Below are 24216 nucleotides of genomic sequence, written 5' to 3' on the forward strand. Positions count from 1 at the left end.
AAGCTGACAGACGCAATAAAGATGTCTTCAGCATCTCAAATCATAAATTGAATCATGACATGGTGTTTTTTGCTCTGCACAGCCTTATATGCACAAAACTGTGATGTGCTCTTTATTTCGATCAGTATTTAATTAACACATAATTGCTTTTAAGCTCATGTCACATAGCTTTAGGTAATACTTTTTGAATGAGTTGTAACGACGTGCTATTTCACTCTGCAAAGGTAGAAACTCAGCTATGGCTTCTAAAAACATGAGCGGTTGTTGCTTTTTAGTGAAAAAATCACAATATTATCACTCACAATATTTTTATGTGCTTCAGAATGCGATATCAGCAAGTTTTACTGCCTTTATGGTACTTGGAACTAAAACGTGCAAAGCTGTACATTGTGACCACAAGATGGCAGCATGTGACTACAAGTGAAATCACCGCAAAACAATTTTATCTTCAGTATTCAGGCTGAACAATATTGAACTGGAAAGGTGCCTTGCAGAAAATGCGTTGAAAGGCTGACACCAAATACTGCAATGCAAAACTGTGAAATTAATTGCACAAAAGCAGTGCATGACAACTGAAAATGCAAAACATGTAAAATAAAAACTAAATAAAGTTGTGGTACAAAGCAATGAATGACAAAATGTGAAATAATATTGCACAGAGCTGCAAAAACATTTGCATGTGGAAAGACAGTGAAGATCATTGTCTTTACACCCCAGGAATAAACTACTTTCTGGGAAGAACCAACCACTTCCACAGTAGGTGATACTTCATCATGTAAAGCCTAAATGAAAAACATACACACAGATGCATGCACACACACACACACACACACACACACACACACACACACACACACACACACACACACACACACACACACACACACACACACACACACACACAAACGAAAGTTGAGTTTATGTGTACATTCACGTGTAGTCTATTATTGTCTCATTTTAGTCTGTTGGAGCTATTCAGTGACCTGATCCCCATCCATTCACAAGAGAGGGCCACAAGAAAAAGATCTAAACCACCAAGCTACAACCTCACAAGTGAGAAACACCTTAGCTACATTGCCACAAAAATAAAACCAAACAAAAGCAATCAAAAAAAAAAAAAAAAAAAAAATACAAAAGGACAAAAAGGTCAACAGGAAAACACAGCAAGACAACCAGCCGTGTCACTTCTGTAAGGCTCGTGTCATTATAAATTATATGTTAAGAAACAATACAACGGTAACAAAACAAATTTTACCCAAAACATTGGGATTTTTTTTTTAAAGGAAACTAAAGTGCCAAAAATTATCACTTTAAGGTAAAATTAATACAAATTCTTCTTTAGGGTACAGAGTTAAAGACTATAATACAAAAAATAAGTAAACAAATAAAATGTTCCCCCATTATTGCACTCATTTTTTTAAAAGAGTAAAGTTTAATGAAATACCACACCAGAATAAATGTTGTGAAAATAATTTGGAACAAACCCCTTTTTTGGAGTCTGCTTTTTTGTTTTCCTGGTGCGGCTTAGCCACGTGATTGTCATCATCAAAAATCAGGAGAGGGTGGGGGTGGGGGTGCAGGAGAAAAAAATTAAACTACAGTATTGCTCTTTTACACGATATTATCAATATTTGTATTGTTCCGCCCACCTCTACTCCTCACTCACAGTAGTCTCCTCCTGCATTCACATGAATCACGCAAGTGTGTGTCTCATTATGGTCACTTCTATCATCCCCGGCCCAGATTAAGGAAGAGGGTTGCTATTTAGACATTAAAAAAAAAAGTATGGACGGAAGACAGTTAATTTGTAGTTGTAGTAATTTTGTAGTTGATTATGATGTTGTGTTTTACCTGCTTTCTCTCTTACATTGTTATTTCTCTGCCCTACAAAGTCCATGACAATTACATGCACATGAATTATTCTGCAGATTAGACAGCAGCGTCATTTAGTGACTTTTAGTGACTTTGTGGACAGTCAATAGTGACTTTCCTTACTGAGGAGTTGGCACGTTGAAACTGGCAATGTTTCACTCAGCTGTAATGATGTTCGAAATGGTAAACAGTCTTATTCTTTCAGGTCTTTCATGACTATACATGATATAATTGATTAAAAATAATCTGTTAATAGTGGATTATTTGGGTATATAGTAATCTGAGGTGTTAAAAACAACAACAATTTACACCCAACTCAACCGATAACCGTGACTACAAAACCGTGATAAGAACTGAACCGTGGATTTTGTGAACCGTTCCATCCCTACTTCATCACACACTTCAGTTAGAGCATCCTGTCTCTTATGGAACTCCTGAGCGCAGTGAGTGTGTGTTGAAATTTTCAGTTTGCAAACCAAAAGCAATTCAATGATACTTGTTCAGTAAACAGCAGTGACTGCATGCAGAGTATTTAATCCTAAGGTGTAAATTAATACAAGACCACATCTCTAACAAAGACATAAAAATTATGAGTGCTTCGCATTATGTTGAAGAGATATAGTGTACTTTATAGTGGACGTGAGAGATTAAGTGTTGGTGAACGATAACCATGTGTGAATGATACAGCATTCATTTACAGAAGTCTGTGCTTCAGTGTAAGGGGGCCCCCAAATGTAATTTGCCTAGAATAGAATAGAATAGAAAATACTTTATTTATCCCCGAGGGGAAATTCAGGAGTCACCGCAGCATTTAAGAAAACAAAAGTAAGGCAGAGTAAAGAAAGTGCAAAAAGGTCCATAAGAAATTAGATAGAATAGATAGAATAGAATAGAATAGAAAATACTTTATTTATCCCCGAGGGGAAATTCAGGAGTCACCGCAGCATTTAAGAAAACAAAAGTAAGAAAGAGTATAGAAAGTGCAAAACGGTCCATAAGAAATTAGATGACGACATCCCGTCCACCACTCGTCCACCACTCTCCAGTCCAGCCAGTCTCCACCTCCACAGGGTCCAGGACTGAGCCTCCCCAGCAGTCTGTTCAGTCTCTGTCTCCTGGATCCCGTCTGCCCACTGTGGCACCAGCGTCCATTGTCAGCTCCGTCAGCCACGTCCGTGGACAGCACGATGCCGCTGGGTTAGCACAGGTAGCTCGTCCTTCCCCCGGGGCTGGATCCCACGTTCCCAACAACAATGGATGGAAGGACAGGTCCACGTCGTCACCTCCCAGCTCACATCCGAGAACCAGCACGTCGTCCTCACCTCCTCCTCCTCAGCTCGAGGGAAATCATCAAGCCCTACACTAGTTAGCATTGACATGCTACAGGCTGCTAACAGCTGAGTTCGCATGTAAACATGCAGCCATGGTTACATGTAGGATCTCCAGACAAACACAGGAGAAAAGTAGTCAAAAATATCGCCGAAGCCACAAAAAGTTTGGTGTCCGTGACCAACAATGAACCATACAAAGTGATGATCCACTCCAAATACAAAGATTACGAAAAAGAGACAAAAAAATTACAAGAGACGACAAAGACGAGAGAGCTGCTGCAACAGGCAGCTACTTGGGTAGCGCCTAGCAACGGAAAAGCCGTAGGGCCTCATACTCACTTGGGCCCTGTTGTAGTATTTGGTTGCAAAGGGAAACTGATATCATGGAACCAAAAATATGGCCCCAATATTGTGCAGATCTACTACTCATGCTTAGCTAAAGGGGTGATTCAGATAAATGTGAGGGAAGAAAAAAAGCATTTCAAACAGGAATAAGGATATCGCCTCATCTTAGAAAGAGAATGGACCTTCAGAAGTCTAAAAGTGTACCAAGTGTAACACAGAGATCAGTAGCTTTATACATACTATGTAGTCTTATGTGTGTATATAAAGGAATTTTTGGGGAAAAATGTTTCAAAGTGTGCTTTTTAACAAGGATTGGAGAATGGACCCTTGTATGCCTTCTTGTTTGGGTTAAAATCAAGAACACCTATAATGAAAAACTGTGGAATGTTGACCTATGCTGCAAGAAAGTTTGTAACTTAAATGGATTTCAGAAAAGCCACCAACCCTCTCAGAATGGCACAAAGTTATATTTGCTCTGCTTCCCATAGATTATTTGACATATCGCACCAAAAAGGAAAATTGGAACATTTCATCATATATGGACTCCCTTTCTTGATTATGTGGGACCGAGAATGTGTAAGGTATTCTGGCAGATGCATCCTCGACTGAAGGGGGTTCGCTAAAAGAGAAGGAGAGGCTCTGTTGTCTGTATCAATTCATTCCCCGTATTTATCTATGTTTATTGTGTGTAAGTTTTGTCATGTTCATCTGTGTTGTGCCATTATACACGTTCGGGGGATTGTGTTGATTGGGTGGGTGAGAATAGAACAGAAAAGAATAGAATAGAACTTTATTGTCATTGTAACATGTACAACGAAATTGAAATCACGGCAGCAATCAAGAAAACAAAAGTAAGAAAGTGCAAAAAGGTCCATCAGAAAATAGATGATGACAGCTTGTCCATCATTCTCCAGTTCAACCAGCCACAGGGTCCAGGACTGAGCTTCTTCAGTCATGCTCCATCTCTGTCTCCTGTATCCTGTCTGCTCACAGCAGGTGAAGCTCTTCCAACATGGCGTTGGTGTCTGATGTTAGCTTCGTTAGCCATGTTTGTGAATAGCATGATGCAACTCTGCCCTCTGGTTTTCCCTCTATTGCTGGGTTAGCACAGCTAGCTCGTCCATCTTATTGGAGATAGATCCTACGTCCCCAATAACAATGGATGGAAGGACAGGTCCATATCGTCACTTCTTAGCTCACACCTGAGAACCATCATGTCGTCCTCACCTCCTTCTCCTCACTTTGTGGGAAGACATCAGGCCTTACACCAGTTAGCATTGACATGCTACAGACTGCTAACAGCTGAGTTCACATGTAAACAATGTGATCATGGTTACATGTAGGATCTCCAGACAAACACAGGAGCAAAAATAGTAAAAATATCACTGAAGCCACAAAAAGTTTGGTGTCCATGACCAACAAATGAGCCAAATAAAGAAATGATCTACTCCAAATACAAAAATTACGAAAAAGAGACAAAAAAAAAGACAAGAAATGGACAAAAAAAGAGAGAGCTGCTGCAAAAGGCAGCCATAGCCAACAGGGCGGCGCCTAGCTCTGTTTCTGACTGTATGATGATCCATAATAGGAATACTTGAGTCCAGATCAATGTGAGAGATGACAAATGTCCACATAAAAGTTATGTGGGTGATTTAATCAGTTAATATGTGAGTAAAGCAGGGTCACATTATCTGATGGCTACGCTGTTGTCTCCTTACAGCATGTTCTTAAATAGTTGTTTTTTTAAATTATAGCCACAACGCTCATTTTAAATTTTTACCTATTTATTCAACATGTTTAGAGGGATTACATTACATGACGATCGTGAAGATAAGTATATAGATAAACTAAAACGTAAATTTAAAAGGATTTATACATGTATCTCATGAGAGCAGGCACAGCGAACTACATATTTGAAACAGTTCATATAGACTTTTACATAAAATGTAGCTCTTAGCAAACTATGATTATAGTACATATTTCCTTTAAAAGTCGCCTGATCTAATGTAGGGTTTTCAGTTCCTGGGTTATGAAGCTGTATATACGATGGTTTCTCCTTTATCAGTAGGAAGCCATCACAAGCGGTGCTTACTCGTGGGTAGCAAATAAAGCAACATCAATCAACTGCTTTGAATAAATTACACACAATGTCTACAGATTTTGCAAACGTTTACCCCAGATGAATCTTTGAGAACGACATTTACGTAACTCAACTTCTCCTCCTCTTTTTTGAACAATGCACACATAGCCAATGCCCGTCATCGCCCCTGCGGTCACATTTTCCGATGGTCACAGGTTTCAGTGCAGCACCGTTCAGACATCTAGCGGCATGTAATTGTTTATTTCGTCCACTAGATGTCACAGTTGTGTCGTGTAGCACCGCTGAAGGAACAGAAGTACAAGGGAAATTTTAGAAGACAATTCATGTGTTTTACTGTCTTCTTACAGTGAATAAATGCTGGAGGAACTGTGAATATGTCAGCTCCCTCCATGTGCCAATCATCACACGTTTCCAGACCTTCAAAACATTTTATTGCTCCATTCATCCCTTGTGGCAAGTGTTTGCAAGTTTAAATGAAGGTAAACTACCGGGATAGATTACAGATAAACTGCAGTGCGCATGTTTCGTTTCAACATAAAGTTGTCCTCTTTTTGCTCCTTTTAAGTTCAAAAGTTAATTTGATGAAAGAAAAAGATGCATGGAGCTATTTTTTTTCTAGGAGGAACTAAAAACGGGAATTTCTTCAGAGGCTTCTAATCAAACTTTCTCAAGTCACACAAAAATTGCCCCTCGATGTCGACTGTTGTCAACCAGGGGATGCAACTTTTTAGAACATTTTACAGCCAGGTTGAGATGCCGGAGATTATCAACCATGCTTTTACTGAGCTGTTCGTGCTGCACAAAGTGTGATCAGTGAGACCAAGGAGTTGAAAATGCTGACATAGCACGATGCATGTTCACTATCAGGGGGTGTGGCAAGGGCAGTTTCCTGTCAGGAAAGAGGGTGCACAATGAATGGTATTTATGCATTTATATATAATTTTCAGTAAAAAAAAAAAAAATCATCTATGATAAAAAAAAAAAAAGAACAAATGCACTTTGAGAATTCGAAGTTAATTGTACTTTTTCTCTAATAGAATAAAACGTCTATGGCGAGATGCAAGGATGGCTGTAACAAATGTGCACTATGAGACTCTTCACAGCCTTGAAGATGAAGGTCTTCTAGATCCCTCCAATAGCATCCACCTCTTCTGTGTCCAGCATGTTTCCTTTCCGCTTCTGCAAAGGGACCTTGATGTCTCCAGGGTGGATTGGGATAATCACTCCCTAAGAACAGAACAACAACTGTGGACAGTGGGACTCCTCCAGAATCCCACAGATACACTGAACTTGGCACTGGTACTAAGTAAGTACAATTTCCAGGAGCACCTTGTACTCTGTGTTGTAGTTCTGAGTAGCATTGCTCCAGGTATATCTCGAAAAAAGAGAATATCATGAAAAAGTTTGATTTTTTGGTCACTCATTTCTATATTGTAAATCTATCTACGGCACACAGAGTGAAATTCTTGAAGCATCTATTTTTTTTTTTAAAGTTGATTATTATGGCTCACAGATAATGAAACCCCCAAATTCAGTGTCTCAAAGCACTGAAAAAAGTAAAACTTTGCTGTTGTTCATTTAATGTATAAATTCACATTATATGGACTCAAAAAATCGTTTTCAGATTTAAACTATATTTTCAGGTTTGTACTTCTGACTGAATCAATATTTTTTATTTCGTTTCAATATGAGTTTGCAATTTGACATCAAAATGAAATGACTCATTCAATCAACCTGAACGGATCAGGTGTTGATCGTTTCGCGCATGCGTGTTCCGGAAAACGAAACCTGAGGATCTGACGGGAACGGCCGAGTCCATCTTCAGCCTCTGCAACTCCTGAGTAGAGGGAAACTTTGTTTCAGGTAATAAAAGACAAAAATGCGTTTTTAGACTGTGACATCAACCATGGTTTTATCGCCCCGTTCATCTATTAAACCGCCCTTTGGGTCGTCTGCCATGGTATCACCAGGCTGTCTTGTTGAACTCAGCTTGCTAGCTTATAGCCCACGACAAATAAGCTATAATTTTTCGACAGTGCACGTTCAATCCCTGTTTAAATTACTGGTTAACTTAGTATGCATTTTTGAGTCGTTTCAAATGTTTGACGGCGTAACGTGTTAGTACTGTGAACGGGAGCCATGAGGGGTGTAGCGGTTTATAGAGTGACCGTGTTAACGAGTAACCTGTAGCCGAACGCGGGTTTTTCGCCGGCACACTGCTTGGTATGGACCTCGCCTCTATATTTAGTTATCTTTATTAATGAGAAAAATGAGAAAATGTATTCCCATTTCTTTTTAAATGTAACATTAAAGGAGGAGGCAGCCACCAGATAATTTTCAACGCTGTTGTGACTGCAGCGCATTTGGCCGGAAGTCACTATTTATTACGGGCACTCTTTGATCCGAAACACCGGTGTATGCTCTACAGCAGGGATGTCCAACTCGTGCCATGGAGGGCCAAGAGGCTGCAGGTTTTCTTTCCAACCAAGAACTCCACCAGCTGATTCCACTGATTAGCCCCTGCTCTCTGCTTGAAGGTGAGGTACTCAATGGAATCAGCTGGTGGAGTTCTTGGTTGGAAAGAAAACCTGCAGCCTCTTGGCCCTCCATGGCACAAGTTGGACATTCCTGCTCTACAGCGTGAGCTCGTCAACCGTGAAGTACAAGTTTGGACGAGTTGAACAACACGTGGAGTGCCAGTAGGTGCGTGCAAATAAAACTACAGAGACTAACCCGCTTCTGGGTTATGTGTGTGTATGTTTATGGAGAGAGATTATGTGCGCGCTTGTAAGTGTCAGGATGGAGGCATTGTCCCTTTTCGATGACAATGCCAAAACTATCAGAGCTTTCTATCTTTATTAACTTGCCCATATTTTCGGGGTACTAGCTGTCTTCTAAAAAAAAAAAGAAAAAAACAACAACTAAATAATCAATGATATTTTATGTAAGTGTGAAATAGCTCTTTTCCAAAGGTGTCTGTATGGCTTCAGCTAAAGTTAACTTACGTTTTTTTTTTTTTTTTTAATTTATCTTGCAGTGCAACATCTGAAAAGCTTCCAGACTTGTCCATTGTGGTAAGTTAGTTGTTAATACCTTATAAAAATGTAATTTATCATTCACTGCCCAAATAATCGTTTGTCCAAAACTTACTATGGATAGTTTTACAGGGTCTTGCTAATTCTCACTAGGTTTGTATTTTACACAATGACTGCAGGATGTGCGCTTAAAATATACTATATTTTTGCATTTTATGTATTTACATTATATCCATTCTCAACATAAAGCCTAAACATATGTATAACCAGTTTACATTACATGTTAATGGTTCCCAATTTGTATCTAGCACCTACTAAGTGTGTTGGCTTATTAATAACAAGAGAATATTGTTTCCTTTTTCAAGGAAATTAGCTGCTCTGAGGCCTGTCCTCATAACTTGTGGTAAGTTCCTTCACAATATCATGAGAACATTTTTAATTAATTGGACACTTAATTTGACCCAATAATAGCACTGGCTCAAATGAAATCTGACAAATTGATTTGGCAGTTTCCAGGTCTATTCTATAAACTTAAGGTATTGAAGTCTTGTTTTATGTGTGATGACTGTGTGTTTGCTTAAAACTTTTGAATGTGCCGCTGTCTTTTCCAGGACCCTCTTGAAATAGAGATTTTTAATCTCAATTAGTTTTCGTGGTAGATAAAAAAATGTAAATATAAAACTTATGGCGTTGTTACCCCAACAAATTAAAAATATCTCTTGTTTTTTTCTCTTGTATTTCATGTTGCATCAGTTATCCATGCATGTGGAAATGTAAAGACTGTGACGACTCATTGTCAAGAAGATCTGAACTTCTGAAATACTATAAACTTTACCATCTGCATTATTGGCGGGGCCATCCTTACCCCTGTGTTTATTGGAAAGCTCTACTAACGCACCTAAGTAAATATCATCCTTCTCAACAATCATCACAGAAAGAAAGCTCATCAAAAAAGACAACATTCAATTAAAAATGTCCAATATGGCTATTAAGGTAATTTTAAAACAAATTCAATTTCAGGATAGGGTCAATCTTATTCCCTTGAACATGGAAAGTTAATTAAAAACTGGTCAATGTCCACATTATTTTCACACAGACATTTGTGCCTGCACAGGGCCCTTCATCTCCCACTCCGCTGTGATATAGTGAGCAACTTGGGGACTTTTTTTTTTTCTTTTCAAAAAAAGCAACTAGTGATTTTTATGTGAAATAATTCAACTTATTACTTTTTTCTTTTCAGGTTTGAATGTCACACCATCTTAAAAATACAGCCAGGACCATAATATACATGCTGGTGTCTACTTTATGTACAAATTTGGGTAGCACTTTAGATTACAGCCCGCGTCTTACAGTGTAGTTTCCTCAACTGTAGGGGTAACTCTCACACATGTACCTTGACATTTTGCGGTACCTATCGGGTAGTTACGCTCTCGTCTTACAGTGTAAGTCCTGGAGTCTTACAGTGTAGTTTCGTCAACTGTAGGGGTAACTCTCACACATGTACCTTGACATTTTGCGGTACCTATCGGGTAGTTACGCTCTCGTCTTACAGTGTAGTTTCCCGTCTCTTACAGTGTAGTTTCCTCAACTGTAGGGGTAACTCTCACACATGTACCTTGACATTTTGCGGTACCTATGGGTAGTTACGCTCTCGTCTTACAGTGTAGTTTCCCGTGTCTTACCATGAACTTGTCAAAACAGTGTAATTTTCCTGGGCATATGCTTTTGCTGTTAATGTGCCACTTCCTCTTAACAATTAGTATGGTGAATATTGTAGACCAATGATGAACCTAAACACTGTAATGTATTGATGAGTATGTGTTTCACACAATAATGATAAGACTTGCAGATGTAAAAAAAAAAAACTTTATTTTTTTAACACACAGAGACCCCACATAGTAATTCACCTTTTAAGTAACCCGGCCATTAAGTTAACACTTGCCACTGCTTACTGTCTAACTGTCCAGTACTTCCACTGCGACAACCCACTACTTTACCTGTAACTACTGGTCAACAACTGGAACCAGGCTGGATTATAAAGTGCACACTTGTTGGCTTTACTTACTGTGTAACTACCCACTACTTTACCTGTAACTACTGGTCAACAACTGGAACCGGGCTGGATTTTAAAGTGCACACTTGTTGGCTTTACTTACTGTGTAACTACCCACTACTTTACTGTAACTACTGGTCAACAACTGGAACCGGGCTGGATTATAAAGTGCACACATGTTGGCTTTACTTACTGTGTATCTACCCACAACTTTACTGTAACTACTGGTCAACAACTGGAACCGGGCTGGATTTTAAAGTGCACACTTGTTGGTTTTACTTACTGTGTAACTACCCACAACTTTACCTGTAACTACTGGTCAACAACTGGAACCGGGCTGGATTTTAAAGTGCACACTTGTTCGCTGTACTTAATGTTTAACTACCCTCTACTTTACCTGTAACTACGGGTCAACAACTGGAACCGGGCTGGATTTTAAAGTGCACACTTGTTGGCTTTACTTACTGTGTAACTACCCACTACTTTACTGTAACTACTGGTCAACAACTGGAACCGGGCTGGATTATAAAGTGCACACATGTTGGCTTTACTTACTGTGTAACTACCCACTACTTTACTGTAACTACTGGTCAACAACTGGAACCGGGCTGGATTTTAAAGTGCACACTTGTTGGCTTTACTTACTGTGTAACTACCCACTACTTTACTGTAACTACTGGTCAACAACTGGAACCGGGCTGGATTATAAAGTGCACACTTGTTGGCTTTACTTACTGTGTAACTACCCACTACTTTACCTGTAACTACTGGTCAACAACTGGAACCTGGCTGGATTTTAAAGTGCGCACTCGCTGTACTTAATGTTTAACTACCCTCTACTAGTGTACATTTTATAATCTAGTCCAGTTCCAGGTGTTGACCAGTAGTTACAGGTAAAGTGCTGGGTTGTTGCAGTGGAACTGTTGAAGCTACTGACATCTGTGTTTCTATGATGAATAATGCTTGGACACTTTATCCACACAGATACTCCGGTCAGAGAGTAAAGGCAGATACACAGTTCACAGTTCAGTCTTTTATGTATCCTTTAAGAAACAGCATTACAGCAACGGCCGGATGCATGGAGATTGAATGAACGAAGAGGATGAATAATGTGTGTGACATCAACGTCCAACAGCCACTTATCAGTAGTGCATCTCAACAGGGTTGGCAGTGTATGGTATCTGAAACAATAAATAACAGAAGGTGAATCAAAGACAGTGTCTACCAGACGTTAATGATGCGCCCACTAGCTATTTAGCATTAGCAGTGCAACGTAAGGGAAACAAGAGCCAAAATTCCTGCCACATAAACAAACAAACTAAATGTTTATTCCCCTCTCAACACTCCTTAAAGATAACTTGTAAGCTATTGAAGTACTTACTTCCTCAAGAATGCTTCACTGATAACTTATAAGATGCTTTGAAGATGCTTTTAAACAATCGCGGAATCTCCGTTCGGGCTATACAACTTTTAGGACCCCAGGCTGCCCGCATAAAGGCATGAACGCAAATACGCAAAATCCTAAGGACCCCGGTCTGCCCTCCAAGTTGCCTGAATAAAATTATATACAAAATGCTTACAACACATCAACGAAGAACAAAGGCAATTTATAACAGAAAATACTGGATAGTTAGCCAGTAAGCAAAGACAAGTGTGATCTTAATGGATCAGTAACTTAAAAGGAGAATTACAATGTGGGGTCTCTGTGTGTATAAAAAAATAAAGATATTTTATACGTCTGAATATCATTATTATGTGAAACCCATACTCATCAATACATTACAGCTTTTAACTTTATCATTGGTCTACATAATCTTTATCCATGCTGATTCTTAAGAGGAAGTGATACATCAAGGTTTGCATAGTTAGAGCATATGTCCAGGAAAATTACACTGTTTTGATAAGTTCATGGTAAGACACGGGAAACTACACTGTAAGACTCCGGGGCTTACACTGTAAGACGCGAGCATAACTACCCGATAGGTACCGCAAAATGTCAAGGTACATGTGTGAGAGTTACCCCTACAGTTGACGAAACTACACTGTAAGAGACGGGAAACTACACTGTAAGACGAGAGCATAACTACCCGATAGGTACCGCAAAATGTCAAGGTACATGTGTGAGAGTTACCCCTACAGTTGAGGAAACTACACTGTAAGAGACGGGAAACTACACTGTAAGACGCGGGCTGTAATCTAAAGTGCTACCCAAATTTGTTGCTTTGCATCAATTTCATTGGTGATGTCCTTATTTTCAGGTGGTCAGCTGTGATTGTAGCTGTGAAAAATATATGTTTTCAAGCTTCATCTTGGATGCACTTCTTTTTTTGTTTTATAGATCAATGCTGAGTTTATGAGAATAAAAACAGTTCCCTTGGGGACTAAGTTACTGGCACAGTTGGACCAGCACTCCAAACTATTGGAGGTTATCAGGCGGAAGGGGGGAGCTGTAAGACAGAAGATGTCTGGTGTCTTACAGCTTTTGGATGAGGTATCTATGAAGGGGTTTCTTGTCTGAGGAATGCTAAATATTTATTTTTTGTTTGTGATTGTACTGAATACCATTTTTTGAATCAGACTTTGGACATCAACACAAGAAGAGAGCCTATCTTCACATCTCTGATGATGTACCTGGGGGAACCTGTTGAGCATTTGATCAAAGAATATCAGGTAAGGGCATCTCACTCACATATAGGGAAGAGGTTTTAACCTGGAGTGCAAAAAGTTTTTTTTATACAGTATGTTTAGGTTTCATTAAAAATGGCTCTTGTGCATATATACACATGAATATATACAAGGTCTTTGATCTCTCAAGCCTCAGTGTTACAGTCATACTCAGTTTATGAGACTTGCTCATTATGCAAAAATGAAAGATTTGGACCGTAGCATGAATGGGCTATGACTGTAGAGGTGATATTTGTGATTTGAATAAATCATATTTTATTGTCATGGCTTGAACTCTAAGAACAAAAAGAACTCATAAGCAGATGTATCAAAAAACACCAGGCATAAGGAAAGATCTCAACAAAACACATTGTTAGCAAACTATGTTTATAGAGGGAGCACTGCACAGTGAAACAAAGGAACAAAATCTAGGACAGGGTTTGTACAGGTCCTTGAAATCCTTGAAAATGCTTATTTTTTCATGTTGTGTTTTCAAGGTTTGAAAGTACTTGATTTTCTATTCAAGTGCTTGAGAATGCTTGAATTTATGATCGTATATAACTCACTACTCAGCTTCCTAACTCAACAGATCGATCAAATAGAGAGAAATAAAATAAATTGTGGGGGAAAAAAAATGTTCCATCTGATGGGCTCGCGGGTGTAACATAACTGGTCTGTTTATATGTGCGTTGTGACGTCTCCCCCATGAGGATTGTTCCTTAAACAGCAAGCCGGGAGGCATGACCGTTGGCTGGAGAAAGAAAAATACAAATTTTGGATTAAATGTAGCGCAAATCCCCGTGCAGCATACTGCAGTGTATGTAAAAAGGAGATTGCAGTGGAAGCTATGGGCAAGTCGGCACTCGCCAGCCACGAGAGGTACCCTGGAAGCCCTACATGTTAAATAGCCAATTAGCCTGCTACCTGTTGAAGCTAACCACCTTTTTATGCTTCATGCTAGGCATGAGTGATGAAGGCAGTGTCCCATTTAACATAAAGGTAGTGTTGCCCGGGGGTGTTTGTCGGGGCAGGTTATAAAATAACTGCGGTCAGGCGGTGACAGGTTTTGTCTACAAATACCGGGTCGTGCCTGGTCTGAGCATACGGCCGCGGCGGAGTGGGAGGCTCGCCCTGTACATACGAAGGAACGAAACGGCGTTTCTCATTGAGACCCGGCACAGATGAACAACGGTCATGTGATAACCTGCCGGTTAGATGGCTTGTTTGTGCTAAAGCCGCGCTACTGGCTTGGTTTATTATAAGCGTCTGAGATGTGGCTATCTTACTCATTGTTTGAGAATAAGAAAAACCATAGAACTGGATACAAAAAAAGTAGGGCTGGGTTAAAAAAAAATCGATTCTCAAAAATAAAAACGATCCTCATCTTCAAAATTTGACATCGATCGATCTTTTAATCAAAAGAAAATATTCCCTTTCTTGGCCGGATTTCAGTTTTGGACTGCAGGTGCTCCACACAGAATATTCCGTTCCTGCAAGTCAGTGTGGGATATATAGTCATACCCTATCTGTGTATAACTGACAGCGAGTTTTTGTAGGGTTATATGAAGTAGATATCTACCCAAGATGCATCTGGATCAGCGCGTCTCCTCACGCTCTCCTTCATTAGGAGATCACAACTTTGGCATGCAGCAGTCTTAGCGTAACAGATTTTACTTAGCATTAGTTATGTTTGATCAGAACTGCAGAGAGACAGCGTCAAACCACCTGTTTCAGTGTTTTTGTCCTGCTGCAACATGACGTCTGTGTCAGATTATGAGAAAACGCTGTCAATCATCCTCCTCATCAGCTGACGCTTGCGCGAGCTACTGCTAATGTGCTCGCGCTAAATGATAAGCTCCATGTGTTGAACGCTGGTGTTTTTAACGGGTGGTTGTTTGTTACAAGGTGTTCAGATTAATTCTGAAGGTCTGGACAGGAGATATGACTTCACTGTTTGTCTTCAGACTGATCCACTGAGAGCTGTCAGCTGCTTCATTAACATACACGGTGTTGGGAAGGGTGCGTTTAATTTGTTCTCCCAGTCTGCCCTGTTTGTGGACCATCTACTGTGGAGGGATGTTGTTTTCACAAAGGAGGGAGCTGCATTAAAAAAATTGTTGTAATATAATAAATATAATATAAATCCTCATAATACTCCTAATACTCTTAGTTTAAAAGATAATGATACCAGTTTCGTCAGCAAGTGATGAGAATCAGTTCTTTGAGAAGTAGTAAAAAGACAAGAATCAGGAAAAAAAATGTTTTTTTTTGTAAATACGAGTCTTCTCTGTGAAGTTGTGAACAAATGTGCTGTTCAACACAATGAAATTGCTGTTTTGTGTGCGCATCAATTTCTTAACATTATGAAATTAACAACCGCTCACAGTACTTGAAAAGTTTGAAAATTGACCTTGAAGCTCCTTGAAAAGTACTTGAATTTGACCATGAAAAATCTGTATGAACCCTGCTAGGAACAAAATCTGGCAACAAGACAAGGGAAGACATAAGGGTTAAGGCAATGAGGTGATTGGGAGTGAGGAGACGGCTGGGGAAGCACAATCAGGGATCAGGTGTGGCAGTGCCAGGCAGGAAACAAAATCTACAGAAATAAGAAAAGACTTGTGAACTTTCAAAATAAAACTTAACACTTTAACAAGACATGAAACAAGAACAAAAGGGGGAACTTGACTGAAGAAAAAGCAGGATGATGACTGATGAATTAAAATACCTGGAGATGAAAGGCAAAAAGTTGCACACATTTTTACCTCCGCCAAGGAGGTTATGTTTTTGGGAGAGTCTGTCCGTCTGTCTGTGAGTCTGTGAACAAAATAACTCAAGAAGTTATGGATGGATCTTGATGAAGTTTTCAGGAAATGTTCAGCATGGAAAAAAGGAAGAACTGATTCGATTTTGGTGTTGATCCGGATCAGCGTCTGGCCACTATGACGAAAATGTGATTTTTGTGAATAACTACTGATATAAAATAGATATCATTATGAATCCGTTTGCTAATGGAGTGTTTTTATGGTCAAGGAATCTAAATATGTACATCAAATAAAGGTAGGAGTAATATTTATAGTAAAAATCATAATATGGTCGAGGACTGTGGTGCTGGCAGAGGTATGTGCTCTCTGAGTGCTTTTCTAGTTAGTGCTGCAACTTTTCTGAAGGTGAATCTTGCATCTCGTACCACAATGTGCTCTATGGTGCACAAGAGAAAATTGTGCTTGGGTCATTTGACTGATCACTGTAAATACAGTGCATACCACTACAGTGGATACCACATTCATTTTAAGTTAAATCTTGGTATAAAAGTGACCACTGTAGCCATATATAAAATGGGAACACATTAGAATCTTTGAATGTTTTTTTTTTTTTTGGCAGGATATTCCAGAAAATTAGGCTGAAAAGCTGAAGCAGACTACCATGGCCATCTTGATCACAGGATGGGAGAGTCCACTCCACCCAGCCAAAGACATCAAGATAATCATTGAAGGAACAGAGGTTGTCAATAATTTGCCCTCAGTTGCAGCAGCTTTTACCATGATCTTCAGGCTCATGTACACACTTAATCTGAAGTATCCAAAGAAATTGGAATCCACCTTTGAGTTTTTGCAAAAAGTCTTGATGGATCTTGTTTGCAAAAAGATGAGCCCGAGAGTTGACAAAAACTGTGCAGCCAGCTGTACAGCTCAGACTAGGCTAAGTTTAGTTGCACTGACTCACTACATTGTTTTGTTTCTACTGGTGGTTTAATTTTGTGTAGATCTATTTCCAGTTGAAAATTCAAGCAGTTCAAAGTACGAGGGGTTGATGCTGGAGGTTCCAGTCACATTACAAGACAAGACAAGACAAGACAAGACATACTTTATTAATCCCCGGAGGGAAATTCAAGTTGTTTTGGCACTCTTCCAAGCAAAGAATTGTACACTCTGATGGCTGCAGGGAGGAATGATCTTCGGTACCTCTCGGTCCTGCAGCGCACAGAGGTAAGACGTCCAGAACTGCTGCTGATCCTCTGGACTATGATGTTGTGAAGTGGGTGATCAGAGTGACGGATGATGGCCTCCACTTTCTTCTGTGTATACCTTTCCACCACAGCCTCCAGTGAGTCCAAACTGGATCCAACCACGGAGCTAGCTCTCTTCACCAGTTTTTCCAGTCGCCTCTTGTCCTTCTGCTTTAAACTATTTCCCCAGCATACTGCACCATAAAACAAAGCACTGGCTACCACGGACTGATAAAACATCTGCAGCAGCTTTCCACAGACGTCAATTGATCTGAGCTTCCTTAAGAAAAAGAGACGGCTCTGCCCCTTCTTAAAGAGTGCATCTGTATTAAGGGACCAGTCCAACTTGTTGTCCAGATGTACACCAAGATATTTGTAGGTTGACACCACCTCCACGTCCACCCCATGGATGTTAACTGGCTGATGGCAGAGCCCAGACTTTCGTAAATCCACAATCATTTCCTTTGTTTTTGAGGTGTTCAGTAGGAGACAATTTCTATGACTCCAGTCACAGAAAGCTTTTATCAGATCCCTGTATTCAGATTCCTGTCCATTTTGGATACACGCCACAATAGCAGTGTCATCTGAGTATTTTTGGATGTGGCAGGACTCAGAGTTGTATTTGAAGTCTGCAGTATAAAGTGTGAATAGGAATGGAGCCAGAACAGTTCCTTGTGGAGCCCCCGTGCTGCTCATGACCGTCCCAGAGACGCAGTTTCCCAACCTGACAAACTGTGGCCTCTCTGTGAGATAGTCTGTGATCCAGGAGACAAAGGATGGGTTCACTCCTATGTCTTTGAGCTTATCTCTCAATAACATGGGCTTGATGGTGTTAAATGCACTTGAAAAATCAAAGAACATAATTCTTACATAGGTGCCAGGTTCTTCTAGATAGCACAGGGCACGGTGGAGCATGTATATAACTGCATCATCCACTCCAATATGATTTCTATATGCAAACTGCAGAGGTTCTAGTGTGTCTTTGACCTCAAGTCTCAACAGACGTAAAAGCAGCCTCTCAAAGGTTTTCATAACATGTGAGGTGAGGGCAACTGGTCTGTAGTCGTTAAGTTCAGCTGGGCATTTGAGTTTTGGTACCGGCACAATACAAGATGTTTTCCACAGAGCCGGGACCTGACCCAACTGTAGACTCAGGTTGAAGTTCCTCTGAAGGGGTTCACACAATTGGGCAGCACAGTCCTTAAGCAGTCTTGGACACACACCATCTGGACCAGCAGCCTTCCCTGAGCACAGTCTTCCTAACTCTAACCTCACTCCTAAAGCTGTGACAGACGGTGACGGTGGAAGAGGCACAGGTGTAAGAGGGGATGTAGCAGGAGTGGTGGAGAGACACAGATGTGTAGAAGGAGCAGCAGTAGAAGAGGAAGTGGTCGCTGTGTCAAACTTGTTGAAGAACTGGTTGAATTCATTAGCACGTTCAACATCACCCACAATTGGCTGCCTTGTCTTTGTGTTATAGCCAGAGATGTTGTTGATCCCTCTCCACACCTCCCGCATGTTATTATTTTGTAGTTTTCTCTCAATGTTCTTTTTATATTTCACCTTAGCCTCCCTTAATCTCCTCTTCAGCACTTTTTGCACCAGTTTGAGCCGTTCTTTGTCGCCATCTCTAAAGGCTTCCTTTTTCTGATTGAGGATATCCTTGATGTCACTTGTGATCCAGGGTTTGTTATTGGGGAAACGGAGTACAGTCTTTGATGGTATGATATTGTCTTTACAGAAGTTGATGTATTCAGTAAAACAGTCAACCTGTTTATCAATATCTATACTATTTTCATCTGTTTCTAACAATACATTCCAGTCTGTGCACTCAAAGCAGTCTCTCAGAGCCTCACTGGCCTCAGGTGTCCATTTTCTAACTGTTACAGTAGTTGCATGCTGCCTCAATAAGCAGGGTCTGTAACAAGACTGAAGTAAAACCAGATTGTGATCCGACCTGCCCAGTGGTGGTAATGCAGTGGCACTGTATGCATCTTTGACGTTGGCATATAGAAGATCAAGTGTTCTGTTCACTCTGGTTGGGCAATTAACAAACTGTTTAAATCCAGTGAGATAAGAGGAGAGGCTAACATGGTTAAAGTCTCCAGATATTATTATGAGAGCCTCAGGATGTTGAGTCTGTAGCCTGGCAACAGTTTCTTGGATAACATCACATGGAACTTCAGCAGTTGCTTTGGGTGGAATGTACACGAGGATTGTTATTATATGACTGAATTCTCTGGGAAGGTAATATGGCCTCATCCCAACTGCCAACAGTTCAATGTCCGGACAACACATCTTCACCTTGACTGTAGTATGATCAGGATTACACCATCTCTGATTGATGTATAAAACCAGTCCTCCACCTTTTGACTTGCCACTAGCTTTGGTGTCTCTGTCCAGACGTATCAGCGTGAAGCCAGGGATATCCACACAAGAATCAGAGATGTTTTGACTCAACCTCAGTAAAGCACATGAGGCTGCACTCACGGTATACATTTTGTGTCTTCATCAGTATCTCTAGTTCATCCTTTTTGTTGGGCAGAGAGTTGACATTCCCAATGATGACTGAAGGAAGAAAGGGCTTGTATCTCCATCTCCTGGCCTTTAACTTTGCACCAGCACGACATCCTCGGAAAGGCTTCTTTATCTCTGCATGCATCTCTTCTTTACTGCATGTTCGTTACAATTGTAAGTGTTTGAGGTTTGTTTTAGTGTCTGAGGAAAAGAAAAAGCATTAAAACCAATGCCTGTTCACTATAGTATTCAGTATTTGTTGAAGATTTTGTCATAGTTGTTTACCAACCATCCCAGGGCAGAGTTGGCTACTTGTTTTAAAATACTCTTGAGTCCACAAATCCTTTAGAAAAGTGATGGAATTTGTATTGCAGTAGTAACATTTGTACTGTAATTGCTCAGTTCACCAGAGTGAACATGTTTTCATGTTTGCATGTTTCACCGCTCCAAAATGTTTCAAAACAATGGAACAATAATTACATTTGTTGTAAAATAATTTTGACAGTATTCTTTATTTTTTCAAAATATGTTTTAAGCATTTTTAAAATTTCATTTCTGCATATGCTATACTGTAAAAAAGTTTATATTTATTAATTTAGGGCAATTTAATATAATTGATTTGCTTTAATGTTTATTTACATTCAAATGTAACCATTTTAGGTTACCCTGAACAGAATATTTACATTGAATCAATGAAGACATTCGTTTTTAATTTAGGTCAACTCAACATAATTAGTTTGCCTCACTGTCAGAAAACAGTTTGCTTGGATTAAAAGAAATTGGATTAAACTGAACACGTTATTTTACATTGAGTCAACCAAAGAATATTGGATGTGAATGATTACCTCAATTTTTTTTACGTTCAACCAATGGTTTTTTTTCAGTGAGGTTAGAATATTCTGGGAAAAGTTAATTATTGTAAAGTTATGATGTCACACCAGAATCAGCTTGAGGTAGGATTTCAAGATGGCGGCAGGCAGGACAGGTGTACTTGCACCTCTTCTTTTATACGTATTTTTAACAGGTATGCTAAAGCATCATGACACCAGACAGGTTTTTAAGAGATCAATTTTGTTTGGAGATGCTCTGAACCCAAACTGTGCAGCTGAGGAGCAAACCCTCCTCACAAACCAAATAAACAAACATTTCGGCTTCGGGAGACACGTCTTTGTTGTCTCATTCATCTATCCGTCTCTCTACAACCGGGCGTCAAAACGCACCAAAGCCATGTACAAACTGCAACGAAGCCACACTTTGATTATCATCATCTGCCTCTTGCTATCCGGAGATATTCATCAGTGTCCTGGCCCGGAAAACAACCCAGCACAGGATGAATCCCGCACTGTGTACACAGCCCGGTGGAGCAATACTACCTTCTCTCAGGTACACACGATGTATGCCGACATGCCAAATTACACCGAGGAACCGCACTCTGACCTGGCTGATCGTGTCGCCTCTCCGAGCGGCACCATAGACACGGGGTTCGTGGGAGATGTGCCGGTCAGCACGTTGGGTGGGATTGGCATGCTTCCATGGCCTGGACCGGGTGTGCTTCCCTCGGTGCGGGAGGACGGGTCACCATCGCGGGGATGTCCGGATTGTCTGGATGGCGGTCCCCTGCCAAGGAGCGCCGCGAGGACACCACACCAACAGAGACACACGGCCGCAGCAAACATCAAAGGTGACATTCCACACGCACGATCATCATTAAAAACTGTTATCCGGAATGAAGGTCACGTTAATCTACACGCGGGTGTAACTAATCCAACCCGGGAAAAAATAATCAATAAAGCGATCGCGAAAAACAGGAAGTGGAGAGTTTTTCAAACTGTCAATCACTCCAGAATGATATGGGACTCAAGAGTAAAACCTAAGGGACTATTCGGTGGACATTTAAACATAAGAAGTCTGGTATCTAAAAGTGAGGAAATTCATCATCTACTTCTTGATTCGAATTTAGATTTCCTCTGTTTGTCAGAGACTTGGCTGCAAAAATATTCACCATCTTCATCAATCGAAGTGCCAGGCTATCAAATCTTCAGAAGAGACAGAGTGACATCAAAGGGGGGCGGAGTTATGGTTTACGTGAAAGACTGTATACAATGTCACGAATTGACTTGGGTAAACCGTGAACTTGAATGTATTGGTTTGAATATCACTCTATCACCACAAATGTCTTTTATTCTCATTGTTATTTACCGTCCACCCTCCGCTAACAATGATTTTTATGAAAAACTCCAAAACATGCTTAAAGAATGCAATTTTAAAAAAGAGGTGATAGTAATGGGAGATCTAAATGTTAACTGGGAAGACAAGTTAAAAAGAAAAAACCTCAAAAAAATAACTGATGGTTATGACCTCTCACAGCTGATTATGGGTCCAACAAGAATAACTCAATCGACCAGAACTCAGATTGACCTGGTATTCAGTAACAGGCCTGAGAGAATCACAAAATCTCTCAATATGATTACTGGACTCTCTGATCATAATCTTGTACTGGTGGCCAGAAAATTAACAAATAGGAGATTCAGCCCCTCTCATGTCCCAGAACATGAATCTGTCAGGATCCCCAGGTGCAAAGAGGACCATTTTAAAAGAGCAGTTCAGGATTTTAACTGGACTGAGCTACTTTCTGAAAAGGACTTAAAAGAGGGCAGTTTTGTATTTATGAACAAAATGCAGCTGATCATCAAAGAATTTTCCCGAAAGATTAAGTGTAGAGGTAAAAAAAACAGCCTTCCTTGGATAAACTCTGACATTTTGAAATTAATGAAAGAACGGGATCTTGCTTTGAAAAAAGCTATCAGAACCAAACTGTTTCATGATAAATACCAATTTTCCAAGTTAAGAAATAAAGTAACTAGGGGAATGAGGAAAGCCAGGGCGGATTTTTTCATTTCTGTTATTAGTGAGGCAAAGGGTAATCCTAAGATAATATGGAACCAGCTAAAAAAGCTCCTCGGACAACATCACAATACAGGCAAATCAATCGAACTTAATCTTAATGGAAACTTGGTAAAGGACCCAGCCCAGGTAGCTGGAGCTCTTAATCAGTACTTTGTTGATTCAGTGACATCTATTGCAGATGGATTCTCTACAAACCCTGAAGGTGGGCATACAGTAAACACAATGGAGCCACCTTTCAGTTTTAAAAATGCTGATAATTTAAAAATCTCAGAAATCATTACATCTCTAAAACCATCAAGAGCAAAAGATGTTTTTGGAATGGACACCACCATGTTAAAAAATCTTTGTCCAACACTTGTCAAACATGTCACAAGTATTGTTAACCTCTCAATATCTGAAAGAGAATTTCCAACAGTATGGAAATCAGCAGTTGTCACACCAATTTACAAATCCGGTGATCCCCATTCCCCCTGTAATTATAGACCTATCAGTATTTTACCAGTAATTTCCAAAGTTGCAGAGAAATGGGCAGCTGAGCAAATTATACACTACTTGAACAACAGTTCTTTTCATCTGCATCCAATGCAGTTTGGCTTCAGATCTAACCACTCAACCGAGACTGCAAATTGCTTCCTTATCGAAAAAATCAAGTCACTACTAGATGGTCGGGGCTTTGTAGGTGCTGTTTTTCTGGACCTCAGGAAAGCCTTTGACACTGTCAATCATGGGGTTCTTTTATCTAAGTTATCCACATTTAATTTTTCTTCTGATGCCCTTAAATGGGTAGAGTCATATCTTCATAATCGATATCAAACTGTGCGAATATATAACCATCAATCTGAAGCCCTTTACTTGTCAACTGGTGTTCCGCAGGGATCCATATTGGGCCCACTCCTATTCTGTTTGTATGTCAATGACTTGCCATCTGTGTGTCCTGAGGTTTATATCCAAATGTATGCTGATGACACTGTTTTGTATGTACATGGCTTGACCAAAGCAGAAGTAGCTCTAAAACTGACCAATGCAATGGCTAAAATCACAGCATGGCTCAATCAGTGCTGTCTCCAACTAAATTTATCTAAAACAGTTGGAATGTTCTTCTCTAAAACAGGTGACTCTGAAGACCCAGATATTATTGTATCAGGTGAAAAGCTACAGATTGTAAAAGAATTTAAATACCTGGGTGTTATTCTTGATTCTAATCTAAAATTCAGGGAACATGTAAAAAAAGTCTGTAAACAGGTGAAGTTTAACCTTGCAAATTTCAGAGTTATCAGGAACTCCATGTCCACCGAAGCAGCCAAGATGTACATGCATTCAATGATATTTTGTCACATGACCTACTGTCTAACTAGCTGGTCCCAGGCTGGTCAAACAACCTT

At 40.0% G+C, this 24216-nt stretch overlaps 1 long non-coding RNA gene across 1 annotated transcript; it reads left to right on the forward strand.

The window, feature by feature from the left end:
* Positions 1-8229: 8229 nt before the first annotated feature.
* Positions 8230-16996, forward strand: LOC141786420 (uncharacterized). Its single transcript, XR_012597755.1, has 6 exons — positions 8230-8352; positions 8687-8723; positions 9050-9087; positions 13076-13228; positions 13315-13407; positions 16786-16996. It is a non-coding gene; the product is annotated as an uncharacterized LOC141786420 (long non-coding RNA).
* The last annotated feature ends 7220 nt before the right edge of the window (positions 16997-24216 follow it).

Source organism: Halichoeres trimaculatus, unplaced genomic scaffold, assembly GCF_033239565.1.
Source record: "Halichoeres trimaculatus isolate MK-OKI-2021-1 unplaced genomic scaffold, fHalTri1.1 fHalTri1_scaffold_27, whole genome shotgun sequence".
Lineage (NCBI taxonomy): Eukaryota > Metazoa > Chordata > Actinopteri > Labriformes > Labridae > Halichoeres > Halichoeres trimaculatus.